This window comes from Triturus cristatus, chromosome 3_2 (assembly GCF_964204655.1).
Source record: "Triturus cristatus chromosome 3_2, aTriCri1.1, whole genome shotgun sequence".
NCBI classification, from domain to species: Eukaryota; Metazoa; Chordata; class Amphibia; order Caudata; family Salamandridae; genus Triturus; species Triturus cristatus.
This window is the reverse complement of record NC_140584.1, coordinates 656,504,057-656,524,223: the sequence shown is the minus strand read 5'-3', so window position 1 is coordinate 656,524,223 and position 20,167 is coordinate 656,504,057. Positions and strand designations below refer to the sequence as shown.

General features: G+C 46.9%; 1 protein-coding gene across 6 annotated transcripts in view; it reads left to right on the top strand.

Moving 5' to 3' along the window:
- Positions 1-20,167, top strand: part of MAP2 (microtubule associated protein 2) — a 1,132,493-nt gene that overhangs the window by 365,559 nt on the left and 746,767 nt on the right. For all 6 annotated transcript variants that reach the window (XM_085648606.1, XM_085648602.1, XM_085648605.1 and 3 more), the window contains one exon: positions 12,607-12,658. The gene's annotated coding sequence lies outside the window, so the exon portion shown is untranslated. The remainder of the gene's footprint in view (positions 1-12,606; positions 12,659-20,167) is intronic.

Sequence of the window (20,167 nt, the reverse complement as noted above, 5' to 3'; positions counted from 1 at the left end):
CCCACCGCCACCCTCCGCACCTGGACCACGGTGACCACCGAAGACACAGCCCACACGATGAACACCATCCACTCCGGATCTCCAACCGACCCCTGCCCCCACCACGTCTTCAACAAGGCCGACTCCACCATCGCACCCCAACTCCGGGACGTCATCAACACCTCCTTCAACACTGCCACCTTCCCGGAGAGCTGGAAGCATGCTGAGCTCAGCGCCCTACTGAAGAAACCAACAGCGGACCCCACCGGCCTCAAGAACTTCCGACCCATCTCGCTCCTCCCTTTTCCTGCCAAAGTCATCGAGAAGATCGCCAACAGACAGCTTGCCGCCTTCCTCGAGACGAACGGATCCCTCGACCCCTCGCAGTCCGGTTTCAGAGCCAACCACAGCACCGAGACCGCCCTCATCGCAGCCACGACGACATCTGAGCCCTGCTCGACAACGGGGAAACAGCGGCACTCATACTCCTGGACCTCTCCGCAGCGTTCGACACTGTCTGCCACCGCACCCTAGTCCAACGCCTCAGCAACACCGGCATCCAAGAGAAGGCACTGGAGTGGATCTTCTCGTTCCTCGCCGGAAGAACACAGAGAGTCCGCCTCCCCCCGTTTCGATCCGAGGCCACCGAAGTCATCTGCGGCGTCCCGCAAGGATCATCACTCAGCCCCACCCTCTTCAACGTCTACATGAGACCTCTTGCTGCCATTGCACGCCAACACAACCTCAACATCATCTCCTACGCCGACGACACCCAGCTGATCCTCTCCCTCACCAGAGACCCCGACACCGCCAGAACCAGCCTACACGAAGGGATGAAAGACGTCGCCGAGTGGATGAAGAACAGCCGCCTGAAACTGAACTCAGACAAGACGGAAGTCCTCATCCTGGGACCATCACCCTCCGCCTGGGATGACTCCTGGCGGCCCCCAGCCCTGGGCACCACCCCGAAGGCAACAGACCACGCACGCAACCTGGGCTTCATCCTGGACTCCTCCCTCTCGATGACCAGACAAGTCAACGCCGTCTCCTCATCATGCTTTCACACCCTTCGCATGCTTCGCAAGATCTTCCAATGGATCCCGACCGAAACCAGGAAGACGGTCACCCAGGCCCTCGTTTCCAGCCGACTGGACTACGGAAACACCCTCTACGCCGGAACCACAGCCAAGCTACAGAAAAGACTCCAACGCATCCAGAACGCCTCCGCCCGACTCATCCTGGACATCCCCCGACGCAGCCACATCTCCGGCCACCTGAGGGACCTGCACTGGCTCCCTGTCAACAAGAGGATCACGTTCAGGCTCCTCACCCACACACACAAGTCTCTCCACGACCTGGGCCCCAAGTACCTCAATGACCGCCTGACCTTCTACACGCCCACCCGCCAGCTACGGTCTACTAGCCTCGCCCTCGCCGCCGTACCACGCATCCGAAGAGCCACCGCCGGATGCAGATCCTTCTCCTACCTGGCGGCCAAGCCATGGAACTCCCTCCCCATCCACCTTCGGCTGACCCAGGACCACCTCGCCTTCAGGAGACAACTCAAGACCTGGCTGTTCGAGCAGTAGCGGACCCCTTCCCCCAAGCGCCTTGAGACCCTTCCGGGTGAGTAGCGCGCTATACAAGTGGTATGATTGATTGATTGATTGATTGCATGTAGAAAAGAGGGCCCAACACGTGCCGCTGCAAGCCACAAGCCCGGGGCCGCAGGCATGGCACCCTCCACATCATGCAGCCCCACTCCGCAAGCCACCAGGTCTCACATTTGGAGCTGGATCTTGATTACTTCATGGCAGAGGACATACCAGTGCACCCGGCATCATCGCAGGCTGCACACCCACTCAGCCTCATAGGTGCCACTAACTCTGTGATCCCTGAGGCGACGCCACGTGGTGCTAGGCCCGCGCTGCCTGCTGGCTCAGGCCTACACTGCGGTCCAGCAGGGCACACAAAACCTGAGCCGTCCAGACTGCCAGGACGGGGCATCATCGCAGGCTGTACACCCACTCAGCACTTAAGGTGCCCCTACCTCATTGCACCGAAAGTCACTGTCCAATGGCGGTTGCCTGTGCTGGCCGCAGTGTATCCGGTGCCACCAGTCTGTGCCCCGCTAGTCATGGACCCTCTATGATTGGGTATCGCGGTGAGGACGCCATCATGTCCCCTCCGGGCCTGCGGAATGTGATGGCGCAGGCCCCTGGGCCCCCATGCCTTCATGCACACCACACAGATACACCCCGGGAGAGGCTGGAAATGGCGTCCTGCACGGCGCCCAACCCATTTTATTGGCAGGGTCATATGTGCTGTGACGCGTGTGCTGGATGGGTGTGGTGTGGGTGTAGACCAGCCATGAGGGAGTGGCTGCGGCATGCTGGCAACTAGACCTGTGAGCAGCAGATCACTACAGGGGAGTCCTGGCACATGTGGCGTTGTTGTCCCCCCCCCCCAGGAGCATAGGCGTAGTGGGCTGGCCTTGCATATGCCATTACAGTGTAAGGGTTTGAACAATCACCCCGGGGCTCTGTGTGTGGCTCCGTACGGGGCTGGACAAGAAAGTTACAAATGCCTGTGTCACAGTTGTTGCGTCAGCACCACCCGGACGACAATCGGCAATGTGTCACCCTGTGACCCAAGTCCAACGACATGAGCCACATGGACGTAAGAGGAATTCACTGACCCCACATTCACCCATACTACCACACTAGAAAGACCATAGAGACGACACATCTGTGTGATTCGGAATGTTCAATGCACATTCCGTGGAGTGTTGCATCTGGAGCAGTACAGGGCCATGCAAACCACACTTTCAAATGTTTGCCCGTGGAGGGCCAGCCAGAGTCATTCAGGGAATAACAGGTACAAAGGAAGTGGAAGAGTTCAGTCCACAGTCTGATAGCTGGGTCATTAGCAATCACAGAATATGGCAGTCCATTGCGAGGTCCAAGGTGAGTGTCGCAGAGTGTATCGGGTGACAGTGGAAGGTGATGATGCAGAGGGTAGAACAGCTTCCTTCTGACCACGAGGGCAGATTCATCCGCATCTTCGTCCTCTGCTGTCTCATGTGCCTCACGCGTAGGTGGTGTTGGCCTCTCTCCAGCACTGTGTGGCAGTGAAACCTCAGGGGCCAGAGGTGGAATGTCTGCCACACTGTGTGGCACTGACACTTCAGGGGGCGGAGATGTGGATGTAGTGGTAGCAGCAGCATGCATCTGCGCCAGGCCTTGTTGCAGCAATGCCATGAGGATGGTTTTTAGGTCATTGTAGAACCCAGCTAACTCTCGCCGGTGTGCAGCCATGTCAGCCACTCTTTCCGCATTGGCCCGCTCCATGTTCTCCATGAGCCTTCGCATGAGTCCCAACACCTGGGCGAGCTCGCTGGAGCAACTCTGACTAGACAGTCGGTCTTGTCTCACAGTGAGGACTCTAGTGATGTCAGCCATGGTTCATTGGAGAGCATGGAGCGGACTGTTGGTGTCCGTTAGGGACTGTGAGTGGTCCCTGATGGGACTTAGACACCCACGTATGGCATCTAGTTTGTCTGCCATGCAGTCGAAGCCCACCCCAGCTGCTCCTGGCATTCCAACACACGGCATTGGAAGGCCATGTGTTCTTCGTGGGGGTCCTGGGAGGCAGCCGAGGGTGGTGGGTGCCGCCTGCAGTGTGGTCTGTGCAGGGGGTGGGTTTTCCTCGTTGCAGCTGGGCTGCCCTGCTCCTGGAGGTGTGCTGCGGAGACTGTCAATGAACTCTCGGAGGGCGTCTGAGTCAAAGGTGTCGTGGTCCTCTTCGTCATCAGAGAAGAGAGGTTGGGACTGCTCTGCAGGAGGTGGTGATTGTCCCTCTGCAATGTGAAGGGGAGATGCAGTTTAACAATGTGTTCACATGTGTGTTGTTGCATTTTACATGTTTACTTACAGACTGCATGACTGTGTACATCGTGGCTGTTTTGGAGTGGCTGCCCATTTGCTGCTGGCCAGTGTATAAACCCAGTCGGCACCAGTTGTGTCCTCTGTTCTGTGGTGAACATGTTGTGGTTTGTGCCACTTCGTTGTCAATGTTGATGTGCTGTGCTCATACAGTGCTGAGATGTTGCATACTTGGGTACATAGTTCTCTTTGTGGGAGTTTGGGTCTGGGGCATGATTTGTCCGCAGCTGTGCTCTACTTACTTGTGCATGTGTGCCATTGTGCCCATCTCCCCCCGTCCACCCAGTCCCTGGTCATTACTCACCCTCTTGCTGCTCTGTCCGGTCCTGTTGAGCAGTGTCCGGTCCCCCAACTCCTGCCACCGTCTCCCCACTGATGACTGTGGACACCATTTCCTCCATGTCGTCCAGCTCCTCCTGTAGCACAGGACTGCCACCTCCAGTCTGCATTGCTGACTTCCGGTTGTTGGCGAGTTTTAGCTTGGTTTTGCACTTGACGTCATTCCAGCACCTCTTAACCTCGTCCATTGGCCTCTTCAGCACTCCAACTGCATTCACCTTGTCCACGGTGGCCTGCCATAGTCCATTTTTTGTCGCCAATGACACAGTGGAGGTGACGAACAGTTGTTGATGGTGTTCAACCACCTCCGTTATCAGGATCCTGTTCTGCTGCGGACTGAAGCGCTTCTTCCTACTCTTCTTCTCCTTGCCCTTCCCTGACCCCGAGGTCCCAGGCAGGTCCTCCGGGGGGCTTGTGGAGTTCTGGTTCTCCTCCGTACTTGCTCCGGCAAAATCCATTGTGCTTGGCTGTTGTTTGGCATTTGTTTGTCATTTTTTTCCCTACTTTTATGGTGATTGTTCCCTCCTGACGTGTGTGAATTGCAGGCCTGTAGCTGGTTTTGGCTGATTTTTGTATCGCGATAGGCCTCATCGCAGCTTTTTTTGCGTTCATGTTTCACATTTTTGCGGCGTGGCGTTGATCTTATCGCGGTCAGTTGACGTGTTATCTGGTCATTATCGCATGGTACCGCAGTGTTGTGAATGCCTGGTTAACACGGCGTAAAATTCCCGCGATCGACTGCGATGTTGTAGGTTGCATTAAGTAACTTTTGTTGTTGAGAATATGCCCCACAGAGCGTTATTTGAAATTTCCTTCCAAAATTTAGTGACTTAGCATGTTTTGTTTTCAGCTTTTCGTTTGTGCCTTTGTTTTACCAAAGGCAAGTTATCTTACAATGAGCAGGTCACGGGGCCCAACTCCAATCCAATCTGGCTATGAGCGGAATATACAGTTAGGGAGAACATTTTCCTGCAGACTCTTGCATTAACTGTGTTAAAAAAAGATGCTATTCCGGTTGGGAGTACTGCGATGCCATAAATTAATACTGTCTCCAGTTTGCTGTGGATTATTTTCAGCAGCGGTCCTAGGGACTGATCCTGTAATTTTCCATATCATTTTTTAGGTCTCGCCTGCGAACGCAGCGCGAAGCGCTGCTGTCGCAAGCGAGATCTATTGTTGCTGACTTGCCTCGGAAGGGGGACTGGAGATGTGCGCGCGCAGGCTTTTGGTGGATTTGAGTTTGTGTATGCGCCTACAGTCACGTGGCGTGCACATCTCCTGTCCCCCTTCCCCCGCAAGCCAGCATGCATTTTCCCTTTCAGATATGCCTGTCTACTCCAACCACGAGACTACACGCCCTCCGTCAACAATTACACACCTATTAACCGGTTTGTGCCCGGTCCGAGGCCCTGTGAAAGTTGAGGACCCCCCCCCCCTCATCTCAAATATTGTCCCAAAATCTCTCAACAGCCCCCACTTCCCCTTACCACAGGTTTCAGACGCTCCCCGCACCAGGTAGCGAGGCCCCTATGCCACCACCGGACGACAAGGCGTCGGGGGGGGTGGTGTCTCGTTACCGAGGCCGCGGGGGGTGGTGTCTCGTTACCGGGGCTGCGGCACGTGCCGCCGCTTCACCCCCAGGGATCGTGCGCTTCTGACCTGGGGGGCGTAGGGTGTTCGCCGTGTCGCCCCTCCGGTCTCCGTACTGCCGTAGCTCCGGTGCTCGCGGCTAACTGCGGGCGGCTGCTACTGCCGGTGCTACTGCTCCGCTCCCATCCGGTTCCGTTAAAGGGTCACATGACCATCGGCGGCGGGGCCCCTTGTGCGGCAGCAGCTCCTCTCCCGCTGGGAGACAGGGCTGGCGGCGAAAGGCTGTGGGGGCAATCACCCCTCCCCCTCCTCTAGCGGCACCATCCCCGCCAGCAGCGCACTCACAACACATACCGCCTGCACTCAGCCCGTGTGGCGATCACACGAGGCGCCCTCTCAGCCGCGCTCACCGGTTTAAACCCCATACACGTCCCTCAGAATAGAAGACCTATTAAGCCACAGGCCCGAGCGTGAACTATAATTAGATGTATTTGAATAAAAATTCAATAAAATATTTTGAACACAGAAAATACAATTAAAATGTAATTTACCATTTTGTTGTGGTGGTTTTTTTTTTAAATATATTTTTTAGGTGGGCAATATTAGTTTATTGACTCCTGGGGAAACTTGATACCAGGTTGCACGTAGGAAATGGCTTCATGTTAGTCTCACGTACTCTTGCGCACTGGTGTTTGCTTTTCCTGTTCACGGCACGCTCTCTCCTTTTCTCCCTCCATCACGGCCCTTTCTAAAGCTCATCAAACCCAATGTTGCTATACGAAGCTACTGTCATTGCTTTATGCCGCTACATTGCTCCCTATTTCCCTATCCTTACAGCCTTTCACACTCCATTCTTCATTAAAGCCAACAATTGTACTGCATATGTTAATCTCAAAATACCTAATGCCTACAACACACAAAAAACATTTCCAATGCAATAGGTCTCGCATTTGTGAGACATTGACCTATTGGCATTCTAAATACCAAGAACTTTTATTTATGTTTATAAAAACCTGCAATCACATATAAATATGCACTTTGTACTTATCGTCCTTGCTTACAAAATGCGCAGCCGCCTGTAAAACAGACAGTTTCTAACCACCTTGCTTCTCTTAATCAACTACTACTATAACTACAAAGTGTGTGTTTATGCACTCATTGCAGGCTTTTAAAACACATAAAAAAAGGCATTATCATTTACAATGCCAAGAACTCAAACTCTCGCAAGTGCGAGACCTATTGCATTGCAAATGCTTGTTTGTTTAGTAGCTTTTGTCTATAGGGAGGCTTTAGGATCAGTGCATGTTGCGCGGTTGTCAAACACAATGCCGAGCTATTTGTAAGTGTTGATAGGATCAAGTTACACAGAGTTAGTATACCAAACTCTTTTTCCTGGATCTTGGAGTGCACAGTATCAATATTTTTGTTGTGTCCTTGTTCATTTCTAGATGGTTTGCTTTACACAATGATCCTAAGATGTCCAATAGACGTTCCAGTCCTATTGGGGTCTTACTCATCAAGAGTGCATTGTGTGCATACTGTAGGATGGGCAGATATAATTGACCTATATTTGAGGGTCGATGATTACTAGGTTAAATGATGTTACCAGATCCGCTATGTAAAGGTTGAAGAGAACAGGACCTAGAACACAGCCCTGTTTGAGCCCATTTAATGTAAGTAGTATCCTTGAAATGTTCAGTGGTTGCCAATATTGATTGTGACCCAGGCGTTTGTGTAAAGGTCCTGGAGCGCTTTTGAAATAAGTGGTTGAATTAAGCATTTGGAGAGTTTAGATCATAACAGTGACCTTGAGATTTTGTCGAGGGCTGATTTGAAGTCGCTAAAGCTGATGTAAAGATGACATTTTGATTTAACGGTTTTTGATATCAAATTGATAAAGTTAGCATGTTCTGCTCGGTTCCCATCACTTATCAGAACTGTGTTTGACACAAGAGTATTAAATTCAAGCTGTCACTCCACGCCTCCAGAACTTGTAGAATGGCCTGAGTTGTTTTCAAATTTAAATTGACTTTTACAGATAAGGCCAGCCCTCCTATGGGCCTGCCATAGCCGGGGTTCTCATGGCCTAATTTGTGATAGATTTCGAATCCGGCAATTTGGGTTTTTCGCAAGCTCCATGTCCACTTATCTTATGGGCGGAGTCAGGAGTAGTTTGTGGGCTGTACTGTTTTTGTGGGCTAATTGGTGTGGCCGCACCCTAGATTTGCCGTGCATTTGTCGCGGCCATCGTACGTTACCTGTCCTTCCCCGATGGTGGTCAGGCATCACAAAATAAGCCCCACTGGTTGTAAAAACTGAAGGTTTTGTTCCGCCCGACATGGGTCATTGGCAAATAATTAATTCCCTTGAAGGTAGAATGCATAATGTTCGATGATGCAGCCTGTGACTAATGTATTTTGCGATGACAGGCACACGTTCATTTAAAATTCATTTGAGGTGATAGGCACACCTTTTTTTAGAGTTCATCATGCTCTGATCTTAAATACAGGGTACACTTTGTAAAATACGGTATTGCCTGTTACTGTGTACTTGCTGGTGACAGGCATTCAGTAACTTTCAGCCTGTTATGCCCCCTGTACAGTTAGTCGTGGGTGCACTTAACAGTGACAGGAACACCTATAAGTCAGAGTCAGCACACTTTACCAGTGCCTATAAAAGTGTAGTGGCGACTGACACACCCTCATAGTACATCGTTTAGTGGTGACTAGTTGGAGAGCTTCTTGCCGGAACTCAGTGCAGTGACAAGCACAGCTTTGGCATATCAATTCTGGGGCAAAGTATTTCTATTGAAATGCTAAGCAGGCCATTAATCCCCCTCCACCATTTTTACAATCTCCAGGGGCGCCCAACATTCCTTGGAAAGAGTGACTTCGAGCTTTCAATGCATTTCTGGGGGCACTAGATGGGTTTAAGTTCAAGTCCGATAGGAGAAGGTGGTTGCCAGAACACTCATTGGGTCTGGATGGTCAAGAGGTATTTGTTGCCCATATACTCACTGGTGGATAATGAAGAACTAGATGACTGTGAGGAGGCTGTTAGATTATAACAGCACTTCTCTAAGTCGCCACATTTGGTTGTAAGGAGACTCAACATTTTTACCAGTGAAAAAAACGCCACTGAATCCATAGATATGTATGTAGCTTCATTACGTGTTCTGGCAACCAAGTGTGAATTCAGGAATTTTACAAATCAACTGATCAGAGATCAACTAGTTACTAGGTGTCATAATAAGAAGATTCAAGAGAGATTACTTACATGTAAAAGCCACCTTTAGATGAAGCTGTGGAGATAGCAAATGTGATTCAATATTTGAAGGGTTCAGCTAAAGAGCTTAATAAGACAGATGACAGTTTTGTTGGGGAAAAGCAATAAGTCCTATATGAACAGGGCGTTGAATAGAACTAAACCACTTGAAAAAAAGAAACTTTACGTTCTGGCAGTATACATCATTGGTGTTGATCCAAATTCCACATAGCTTCATACAAGCAATGTCCACTCTCACCAAGGAGTGTAACAAGTGAGGGTCACAGGTCATTTTGGCAGGTTGTGCTGATTGAGTGCAAAGAAAGGGAAAGTGAATTTGGTAACTGAAGACGACCACAGCTTGTATGATGAAATTAATAATTTGATGCTCTGTGTAATAGTATAAGGGCAAGAAGCAGCTAATGAGATGAGCACAGTGTTAGCACAAGGAACTGAAAACAATAACAATGACCTCAATAATTCAGTGTATTGTATTAGAATTCATGAAGATCACATACCTGTGTCCAGAGATCTTGTAGAGATATTTAGAGTGGGAAAGTTAATGATACCTTCATTGGATTCAGGATTCAAAATCACCATCACTTCCAAAGTTACTGTTCTTAAGTACAATATTAATGAGGGGTTGTTACCACCAGATGTGTCCCCTCAAGGGTATGATAGTACCATAATTTACTTAGTGGGTTTCTTAGAGACTGTCATTGGTTTCAAAGGTTGGCCGGTCCAGGGCATGGTATACGTCTCACATAGTGGGCCAGATATTCTTGGGTGGCACCACCAAGCCTGTTTGGATATTGTTCTTAAATCAGGTAGTGTACCTCAAGCTTTGACAGTTACTGATGGTCAATTGAATGTGCAGATTGACAACTTATACTCTGCTCAAGAAACATGGCAACATATTTGATGAACAATTGGGACTGTTGAAGGGATTTGAACATGTTATCATGTGTCCCTGTGAAACATAAATTGAGGGGTGTGTCGTTGAGCATGAGAGATAGTTTGAAAAATGGACAATCTATGCAAAGATGGTGTGATTGGACTGATGGGCTCTTCTCTTTGGCTTTCACCTATTGCGGTGATTCAGAAAAAGAACAATGAAATCAGAATGTGCATTGATCGAAGGAGCTGAAAGCAAGCAATGTGGGCAAATGGATATAACTTATTGAAAATTGAGGAAATTATGTGTATGTTGGCTCAAGCTAATGTGTTTTAGAAACTTGAGCGTATCATCAGGTTGTCGTCTCACTGGTGTCACACTGGCAAAAATAGGGACTAGGCAGGATGCACTTTGCCTGAGGGGGTGTCACCAAGAAGCCACCTTCTATCATACTCTATGGGACTGTCCATCCCTGTGAGCCATTTGAGAGGGAGCAACCACACACATGCAAGAAGCACTTGGGAAAGAGATTAGCCTCACTCCACCACTGGGGCTTCTCAATATTTGGGTGGCGACCGATCTCACAGAAGTAGAACAACAATTAGTCACCTTAGGTTACACACTAGTAAAAAGAGCAATAGCAATGAGTTGGGGGGTACCAGGCCGACCATCGACGAATGCCTGGGCGGCTGAGCTGGATAAATGTATGATTGCAGAAAAAGAAGTGTTTAAATCTAGGGGATGTCCCAAGAAATTGGGCAAAAAATAGAGTGGGTGGAATATATATCGAGGGGACCTATGTATAGCTCCGACTGTGGAAATGGAAATGTCTAGGAATAATCATTATGCATCTGATTTGATTGTATGAGTATATACCGGTATAAAACGCTATGCACCTGATGTTCTAAGGTCACCTGGTTTGTAATGTAATACATGCAATGATTGGAAGTTTTATTTAATAAAAAATTATTTTAAAAAAAAATTCCCAGACAGGTCTCAATTTTTTACCATTTTTTTATCTTGCAAGTCAAGAAGTACAATGAAAGTAGAAATAGGTCCCTGCCGGATTTAAATTTTTGTTACAATAGAATTACTGTAACAAAGCTGATGCATGCAGATGGGCTGTTTCCTGCTTATAATAATGTACCAGACCCTCTGTGAGTACAGTATTCATTAATTTGCCCAAGTGATGTATATTTCAATCAGGACATTCTGCCCTGGCTAAAATGTGAGAAGAAAAACTCTGGGCCTGATTTAGAAAACGACCGCTTGCACTGTGCAAGATGCCGTTTGCAATAATTGAACACTGCGGACAAGCATCCGGTACTGTGCAATCATCGTGAACAGCGTACTACGCAGTTCGCGTAGCGCTACGCGTATCTCACGTAGTGCGAAAGGCACTTTGCGTAGCTACGCGTAGCGCTACTACGCAAACTAGGCTCAGGGTTAGTTAGAATGAGCCACGGTGTGATATTTGATGTTAAGTATAGTGTACAAGTTGTGGTTGGGTAGGGGTCAGGGTTGAGGTTAGGGTTAGACATGGGTTAGGATTATTTTATCTTAAGGAGTTGGTTTGAGATTGCAGGTAAGAGTTAGAGTAATGGAAAGTGTAAGGTATTGTGTAAGAAGGTGTGGGAGCAGGGTGGAGCCAGTGGTGGTACCGGGGTCTGCACAGTAGCCTCTTTTAAAATGGCCACTGCAGGTGTCTCTGCCACATTCCCCAGCTCCACAATGCTAATTGCAGCAGTCATGAGGAGGCTTCAATAGAGAGAGGGAGGGAAGGAGGTGGGCAGAAGGAAATCAGAGAGGTGGGAAAGAGAGCGAAGAAAAGGATAAAGAGAGAATGATTGGAAGGAAAGAGAGTTAGAGCGAGAAGAGAAGAGGAGGAAGTTGGGCTAGTTTGAGAAATTTTGTTAGGCTGTTTTTTGTTCTATGTATTCTATTTCATTTACATTCATTCCATTGTTCATACAGTCATGCAGGTCAACATGTAAAAAAAACGGCAGGGTAAAGGAGGCCGTCACAGCGAGTGATCTTAGCTACATGCTGTGTAAAGACCCAAAGGTTTCAAACTGCGTGCCTGAGGTGTGTGGAGAAATATTTCTTCAGAGTATCCTGTGAACTTAATCATCCGAGGCGACTCGGTGAATTTAAGTTGTAGATTTGAAACCTGTAAAACGAGATCGCTGAAAGATGTGATACTCTGTTTACTACCTATACCTACATGTTTTGTGTATTTGCTGAAAGATGATTCAGCGAATGGGTTAAGACCTGTAGCATGTATTGGTGTTTCCACTGAGTTACAAACCCTGGCCATACAAAGGTGTCACACGGGGTGGAAGGCCTGCAGTTTAACAAAACATGGCAAGATTTGGAGAAGATGGATCATGATAGGAACGAATAATGAAATACATTATTAGAAAGATATACCCACATGAGGTCTGCAGGCTGTATACAAGTTATCTAAGCTTCCATTCGAATGCGATCTAAATTTGACCGGTTTTACATTGACATTTATTTATAATGATTAAATATCGCCCTTTAATACATTTTGTGGATTGTATGGTTTTTCAACAATGTGTATTTACTCTATAGGAAGGTGATTCTGTGGTGAGACCCTTCGACAAACGTTGCAGTTCGTTGTGAGGTGAGTACATGTTGCTTTGGCACATATATTTTCTAAGACATATTTTGACCCCATTTGCTTTGGCACATATGTTTCCACCAGTAGAACTTCATTACTCTCCATAGCTTGTCAACAACTTAGCACAGATAAGTCGCATATCTTTCGTTGCTGGGCACATCTTATGATATGCCCATTTATTTATTTTACATCAGTGACATTACACTTCTATCAGAAATGCTGCACAATGTGACAGGGCGGGAAATAGCATGACCCATAGACTTTGGGATAGGCAACGTCTTGAATTACAACACATGTAGACTCAATGGTAATGTTTATTATTAATATTGACAAATGATGAAAATCTGTCTCTAACATTAAAATGTAATTTCCATATAAAAATGTATTGATGGTTTTTACAGATACAAATGTCATTGATGCAATTTTTAGGTCTGGGGTTTGATAAGACAGTGGTCAAACAGACCTTTTGCTAATAATATATACAGAGTGGACTTCAGGACTAGCCCTTTCACCCATCGGCTTTCTTCAACCAGCCTTCATAGAGGCATTGGCTTGAGACTGTATTTCAGGTCTTGGCTCAGCCTAGTGAAGCATTCATCTCTCACCTGATGCTATTGGTTGTTTCAGTGTGTATCCTTCAGCTTCCACTCCAATGTCTGCATTAAAATGCATGAGGGACAACTATACAACTATAATATAGACCTCTCGATCCACCCACGCTAGCTGCCTCTCATGTTTCTCCCTCTAATAAGCTAATGCTGCATTACATATGTAAATGTGGCGTTTGGTGTAGAAATTCTATACTTACCTACTTTTTGAGATCCAATATTTGGTCCTCAGGAGGGTTGGTTGACCTTCAGAGTTGTGTGACTCAACGTCAAAATGGCTAGACAGTCGAGCACCTTTGTAGCCAGCTGACATGCGCCTAATGGAGGCAGGCTCTCATCTCACCATCTCCTGCTCTCTGTTCCCACCTCCAGGTTTGTAATATGATGAGATAGACTCTTGTCGGTGACTGTCCCAGAACTTTGGAATCAGCTATCCTCCTCCTATAAGATCCCTCCCATGCCCCTGGCTAGCGTCAGCACTCTATCACTCTTGAAGTAGGTCTGTACTCAATGCATACTAACACATAGAGGCATACATCCATTCACACCTGAACTTGTTTCTCTTTTGCAAATTATAGTTCCTTTGAGAGTATCGATCTTGGCCCGCACCTAGAATAAATAGCCAGTAGAGTGTGTGCAGTTTGAGATTAATAAAGAACTAACTTAAATAGAGGAGTGCCATCAATCTTGAGAAAAAAATCATTATCCGATATCTGCCCCGTGCAGTGGTTTTAGGAGCTGTCAGTCAACGTCAGAATGGTGGTTTTGAGGTTTGATGGCCAATGAGTGCAGCCATCGTCACAAGATATGGTGACGCTTGTGTTTGCCTCCCGAGGGGAACCAGTGGGACACTGCAGAAGGATATGAAGAGGCAGTAGGCAGGCATGGTTATGACTCATGACAAATAAATATTTACTGAGTAATGTTGGAGAGCAAAACAACCACACAGAGAGGTGTTTCTATAGCAACACAGCTGAGATTCATGGCAAATTGCTAAATTACTTTAATTTTAACTTAGCAAACTGCATGATTCCTCTGGAGTTTATACAACTGCTCCCACATACAGCGCATCAGCTCAACCTTCAAGCGCTGCAAAGTGCAACAAGGATGGAAGAATACTTGAATACGGTCATTCATGTAAGGCATCGATTAGTGTATTAGCCAATTAACGATACCACACTAATTGCCGACTGTGCACTATGCAAGTGGCATTAACAGTAGCAATACATCATTTAATGCAGCACATAATTTTATATCAGCTGGTGGAAGGATGAATGTGTGCATGAACGACCAAATGATGCTGGGCATATGAATGTTAGAGAGATGAAGGGATGAATGATGCAGTGGTTCATTGTGTGGAAACAGATGAATGCAGTGGAATGCATGGCCACTGTGGTGTGAGTGTGGATGCTTTCTAAAGCGCATAGTGGTAAGTAAAATGCTTCTTTGTGCTTTTCAACTGCGAGCACAGGTGAAAGATCATTCCTTGACCATAGGGCTGTTGTGTTATGGTATACAGTCAATATGTAGAGGAGAATGACTGGATTATTTGGGCTCTTAGATACGAGATGCTCCATGTAGCAGACATGCATTTGCAATTGTTGGTTTCATGGCCTGAGTAAGTGTGGGCGATGTGGCCTGGAGGGAGAGGTGCATCCCTTCGATGGGACTTCACTGAGGGCTCTGTGGATCTTGCAATCTTCCAGCCAATGGAACTCTACGTGATCGAAGACAGCTAAAGTAGTGTCATTTGCCGATTAAAGGGCATCATCCTTGGTGTCCGCCTCCACCCTCTAGGCAGGTTCTTGTTAGAGTTGTCATAGATTGGTGATTGATGCTGAACCAGTTTCTGTTTGGGTGATTGGCTTCTCAATTGTAATCTGATGGCTAGGGACCATACTGGTAACTTGTTATGATTACTTTTACATGCAATGGGGAAAGACCCCAACATTCTGCTTTTCAAATTCTAGTGGGTTTATTCTAAAATCCCATTGCTCTAGTGCCTGGTATTTTCCAGTGTTCTGAAGCTCTCACTGCGCTTTATCATTGTCCAGGTGTCTCGATGTCCCCCTGTCCCTGACAGAAGTGGATGTCTGAGGATTGGAAGAGAGAGGAAAGGTGAAGAGGTGCAAAGGGACAGTAGAGGGGCTGGGCAAGACAGAAGAGAGGAAGGGACAGAGTAGAGGGTTGAATGGGAAACAGAGGGAGTGACAAGGAGATTTTCAAACAACGCTGAACAAAGGTTCACTCTTGGTGGTCCTTCCCAACCGACAGAACCACAACCTGTCAGTAAATATTAACCTTTTGAAACATGCTTGTTAAGGGCAAAAGACAAAAATACTACTTCAGATTAAATTAAAACCGCACTTTTATTACTGTACACCTGAGGTCTTCAAACTGGGGGAGAGGGCAGCAGGCTCTGGCCAAGAAAAGCATCAGGATTTGTTTTAAGTGATAAAACCATGAGCGGCAGTAAGGCACTTTGTAGTGGGCCATCACTAACATCTTTTTGTCATTTATATTCTATTCTGACTGGGAGTATGTGTAAAAGGGGTAGCAGAACTTAACTGAAATGTTTATACATATTTAAACATTCCAATTTAGAAGGATAATAGTGAAATAATTGTGGGGGGGGCGATTTTTTAAAATTATTTTTAAGAGGAAGTTGCGGCATTAAGACGTTTGAAGACCACTGCTGTTCACTACACATCAAAAAGATCAGGTTATTAAATAAATCACAAAAGATTTTATCACAAAAAACTGGACCAGTTATTTGTATTTCCTTATGCTAATCGATATAAAGTGCCCATAAAATGTATGAAATAAATGCATGGGTACTGATTTAGGAGAATAATAGTTGATGCATGGAGTAGCAAAGAATACCACATAGATCAATGCACAGATGGATGTACATATGGATGGAGTATTGCATGAATTACTGGATGGACGGTCAATGCACGGGATGGGATTCATCAATGGACTGAACAAACAAGGGGCTGGACAAAGCAGTGTTCAGGAGCTGAATGCACAGTTTAATTTACTGCGACGAGCAACCTTTCTTAACGGGCACACTTGTTTCGTCAGAATTCAAAGGTCCTTACCTCTTCTCTGAAGCCAAATCAAGACCCTGAGCACCCAGGTTGACTCTGATCTGACTCTATTCACATCAATAACATAGCAGCAACCACAGTGACCAAAGCGTGTGCACTCAACACACTCGCATGCTTTCTACTCACCCACAGGGTCCATACAGTACAAGCTGTAGTTGCAGAAAAGTAAGTGGGCTGCAATAGCAGGCACCTCTATAAGGAGACTGAAGGCTGCGAAAGCCAGGGCATCTGAAGCGAGGCATTCATGACAGTATGGTCCTTGGAACCTCTTAGACTACAACAGCTCCACATCAAAGAGTGAGGGTTGTAATCTGGAATATTGAGTGACCATAATGTTGTGGCCAATAAATCAAAGCTTAAAGTATAAAAAATATCGAGGTGGTAAGTGCAAATAGGTAAGTACAGATGTACTACTCTTAACTCTACATCTATGTGCTATGTGCTGTGAATATATATACACACATATATATGTGTGTGTGTGTGTGTGTGTTTGTGAGTGTGTGTGTGTGTGTGTGTGAGAGAGTGTGTGTGTGTGTGTGTGTGTGTGTGTGTGTGTGTGTGTGTGTGTGTGTGTGTGTGTGTGTGTGTGTGTGTGTGTGTGTGTGTGTGTGTGTGAGAGAGAGAGAGAGAGAGAGAGAGAGAGAGAGAGAGGGAGAATATAAAATGAAAACACCAATTTTCCATTAATGAGTGAGATCCACTTTTTCAGAGGAAGGAAAGGTTAAAGCTGCATGTGCAGGCTGCAGCCTTCTTGAATAGAGAGTCTCGTCCTTGTAGCGTAATGTACTATGTTTTTGACTTGACATGACATGACTGATCTGGTAATGATTAGGGGTTGCTTTTGTGTCATTACGCACAATTCTAAGAAAAGTAGGTGAATTATCAATAATTAGCTGAAATGCGACTCCAGCATGTTGCACAAAAAGCCTTTGCATCCATTTTGGCTGCAAGGACCCATTTCATTCCAAAAAAGGAATCTCTGAAAACAGAAGACCCGCAATCAACTGCAGCTTGCGTTTTGGTCGTTTGAATAATTTTGCCATGAATGCAACTTAATTAATTGACATGGTGTAATTTCACGAATGTTGCACAAGCGAAACTGTAGAAATTATGCAGTTTAATAGAAATTTCTCCTAGGCCTAGTAACATTGGTGCAGGCTACAATTATTAGTTTTAACAAACAGAAGAAAATAAGCCAAATACGTTTTAGGGCTAAAAGGCATTTTTATGACATGTTTGTAGGTCTGTCAATACATCCAGAGAAACCAGATAAAGGAAAAATCATAAGAGAACATAACTGTGCACGTCATGTGTTGTAGTGATCCTTTCTTTCCTTCTACAGAGAGATGTCGTGAAATACCAGAGGCTAAAGCGGGAGGGATCACTTTGGGAAGGACATTCCCAAGCTTTTCATATCTCATAAAAACAGTTCCATACTTTTTGTAATAAACAACCCCTCCTGAACAGGTGCTGCCGCTCTTGCTGCGCCTCTGGGTTTATTAGTCTAAATGGGCAGAGTGGGGGAAAGGTTTGCCCTTGCACCAGTCGCATTGTGATTGTGAGTTTCTAAAAATAAATATTTTGAAAGTTCTCATTTTACCCTATTGAGGACATTTTTCGAACATTCCATGACATTCTATTTTACATTGTGCATATTGCAATATACATATAAAGACAGTTCCTCAGTGCTTTCTGTTGTCTCCCACACATAAATGTCAGCAATGGTTCCTTTACTTGTCCTGAAAGAGCCATAAATTATGCAAATAAAGAACACAAGCATAGCCCTTAAACGTTTTACTTAATGGCAATGCCACTAATATGTTACATTTCAAAAATAGAATCACCATGGGCTGCAAATATTAATGAGAACACAGGAGTGAAGGATGCTTTAGCAAACTCAACTCCTCTCAACACAGAGGGAAAGCAGGTCACTCTAACCCGCAGCGCCTGACTTGAAATACAAGACTGCATTGGAGTCTGCACAGCCTGCTGCCCGCAGTCTCTCATCCCACTCTGTCCCAGCTCTTCAAGGGCTGAGGTGGGGCCATCGAGGCTGCAGACCCCACCCCACCCTGTGACAAGCTGTGAAAGGGTGACTTGGCTCTAGCTCTTGATGGACGTGTAGCTCTTGGTGCTACTGGGCTCCAGCCTGATGGTCTACGGGCTAACCTTTCACTCCCTTCGTCAGGGGAAGGAGTGAAGCCCAGGAGGAATGGATTTTGCCAAGCTGATGACCGCACCGGCTTCAGGGCTGTGAGCTCATCAGTCCGGCAATAAGTAATTGATGGGAAGTCTGCCGAGAACAGGTCAAGGACTGGAGAATGGAACCAAGGTGAGCGCTTTGAAAACGCTGCTCTCAATTTATCTTTATGATTTTTGAAATACTGTTAGCAATTTAAGGGGAAGTAAAAAGTACTACTGGGGGAGTAATAAAGGGGGCGGAGCTATGTGCCCATATAAGATAACCTCCCTTGAATATATATATATTATCTACTGGTGGTCACCAGTAGGTAATTATAGTTCGGGCCTAGTTTCCATAGTAAAAGCGATTTTTCTTTGCTAATAACTTTGGTGCAATTTGACAAATGTTCACGAAATTATCTCTTCAGCTGCTGTTTGGAGAGTTTCAGGGTGATTCATCAAGCGAAGCGGCGAGGAGGGGGGTCCCAAAAGGCATTTTCCCCATGCAAATTCCTATAGTGATTTTAGACACGACCGCAGCTCGATGGAATTACACCAAATTTGGCTGAAAGCTAAATCTTGGTCCAAAAAGATCTCTTTTTTTGTAATTTTGTGTGAATCTGTGTGGTAGTTTTGGTGTGATTATAGAAAAAAGATTTAAGTATATCTAGAGATGCAGAGGGTACGTGGATCCAACAGATTTCATGATGAGATCTGATTGGCTGCCACCACTTCAACCAGGAAGTGGTGGCAGCCATCTTGGAAAAAAACTTTTTTTTAAAACATAAGGGGCACAGTAGGAATACCTTCACCCCCTAACCCTGGGACCAAGAACATATTTTTTTACATTACCTGCGCTTGTTTTATTTATGCCTCCCAGTTGGGCCAGGTCCCAGGGGAGGAAATATATATATTTGGAGGGGGTGTCGTCCCATCCCCAGGTTGATTTCGGCCCCAGAAACTCCATTCCCCGGGGCCCAGCCATAGGTTGCAAGGGGGAGTGGGTCGAGCAGTCCCTCTTCCCAGGCTGATTTCAGCCCTGGGGACCCCATACCCCGGGGCTTGGCCGCTATTAGAAAGGGGAGAGTGGCTGTCCCCATCCCTCAGCCATTTATGGCCCTGGGGACCGCCACCCCCAGGGCAAACTCCTCCAATGTCCTGGAGTGCTTTAAAAATGCTCTCGGCAGCTGGGAGCGGACTTCAGATCTGTTTCCCTGCCAAAAAGTGATGCTCCCTGTAGGGGCGCAATGCCGGCTCCCGCTGGATGCAGGGAGTCAGCAGTGGCCGTGGGGGCCTTGGGGCTCCCCCCGCAGCCCCCATTGAGGATTCAGTGGATGCAGTGGATGCCATGGGTGAGCTCCAAGAAGCCCATTCTTTCTTGGTCGGGCCCAGGGGATGTACCCCTCCCGGATTGTCTGTCTTTGAGGGGTTGGCAAAGGGCCTACCAGAGGCTAGGCCTTGTGGCTAACCACCTGCTGAGCAGTGCACAGCCTGAGGTTGACTGCATGCAGGGTGTTGTTTGCAGGCCCTGGACACTCACCAGGCCCTGCAGCCAAGCTTCAGCATAGCATTCTTATCCTAAGGTAACTATAACTCGCGCCCTCACCATGCAC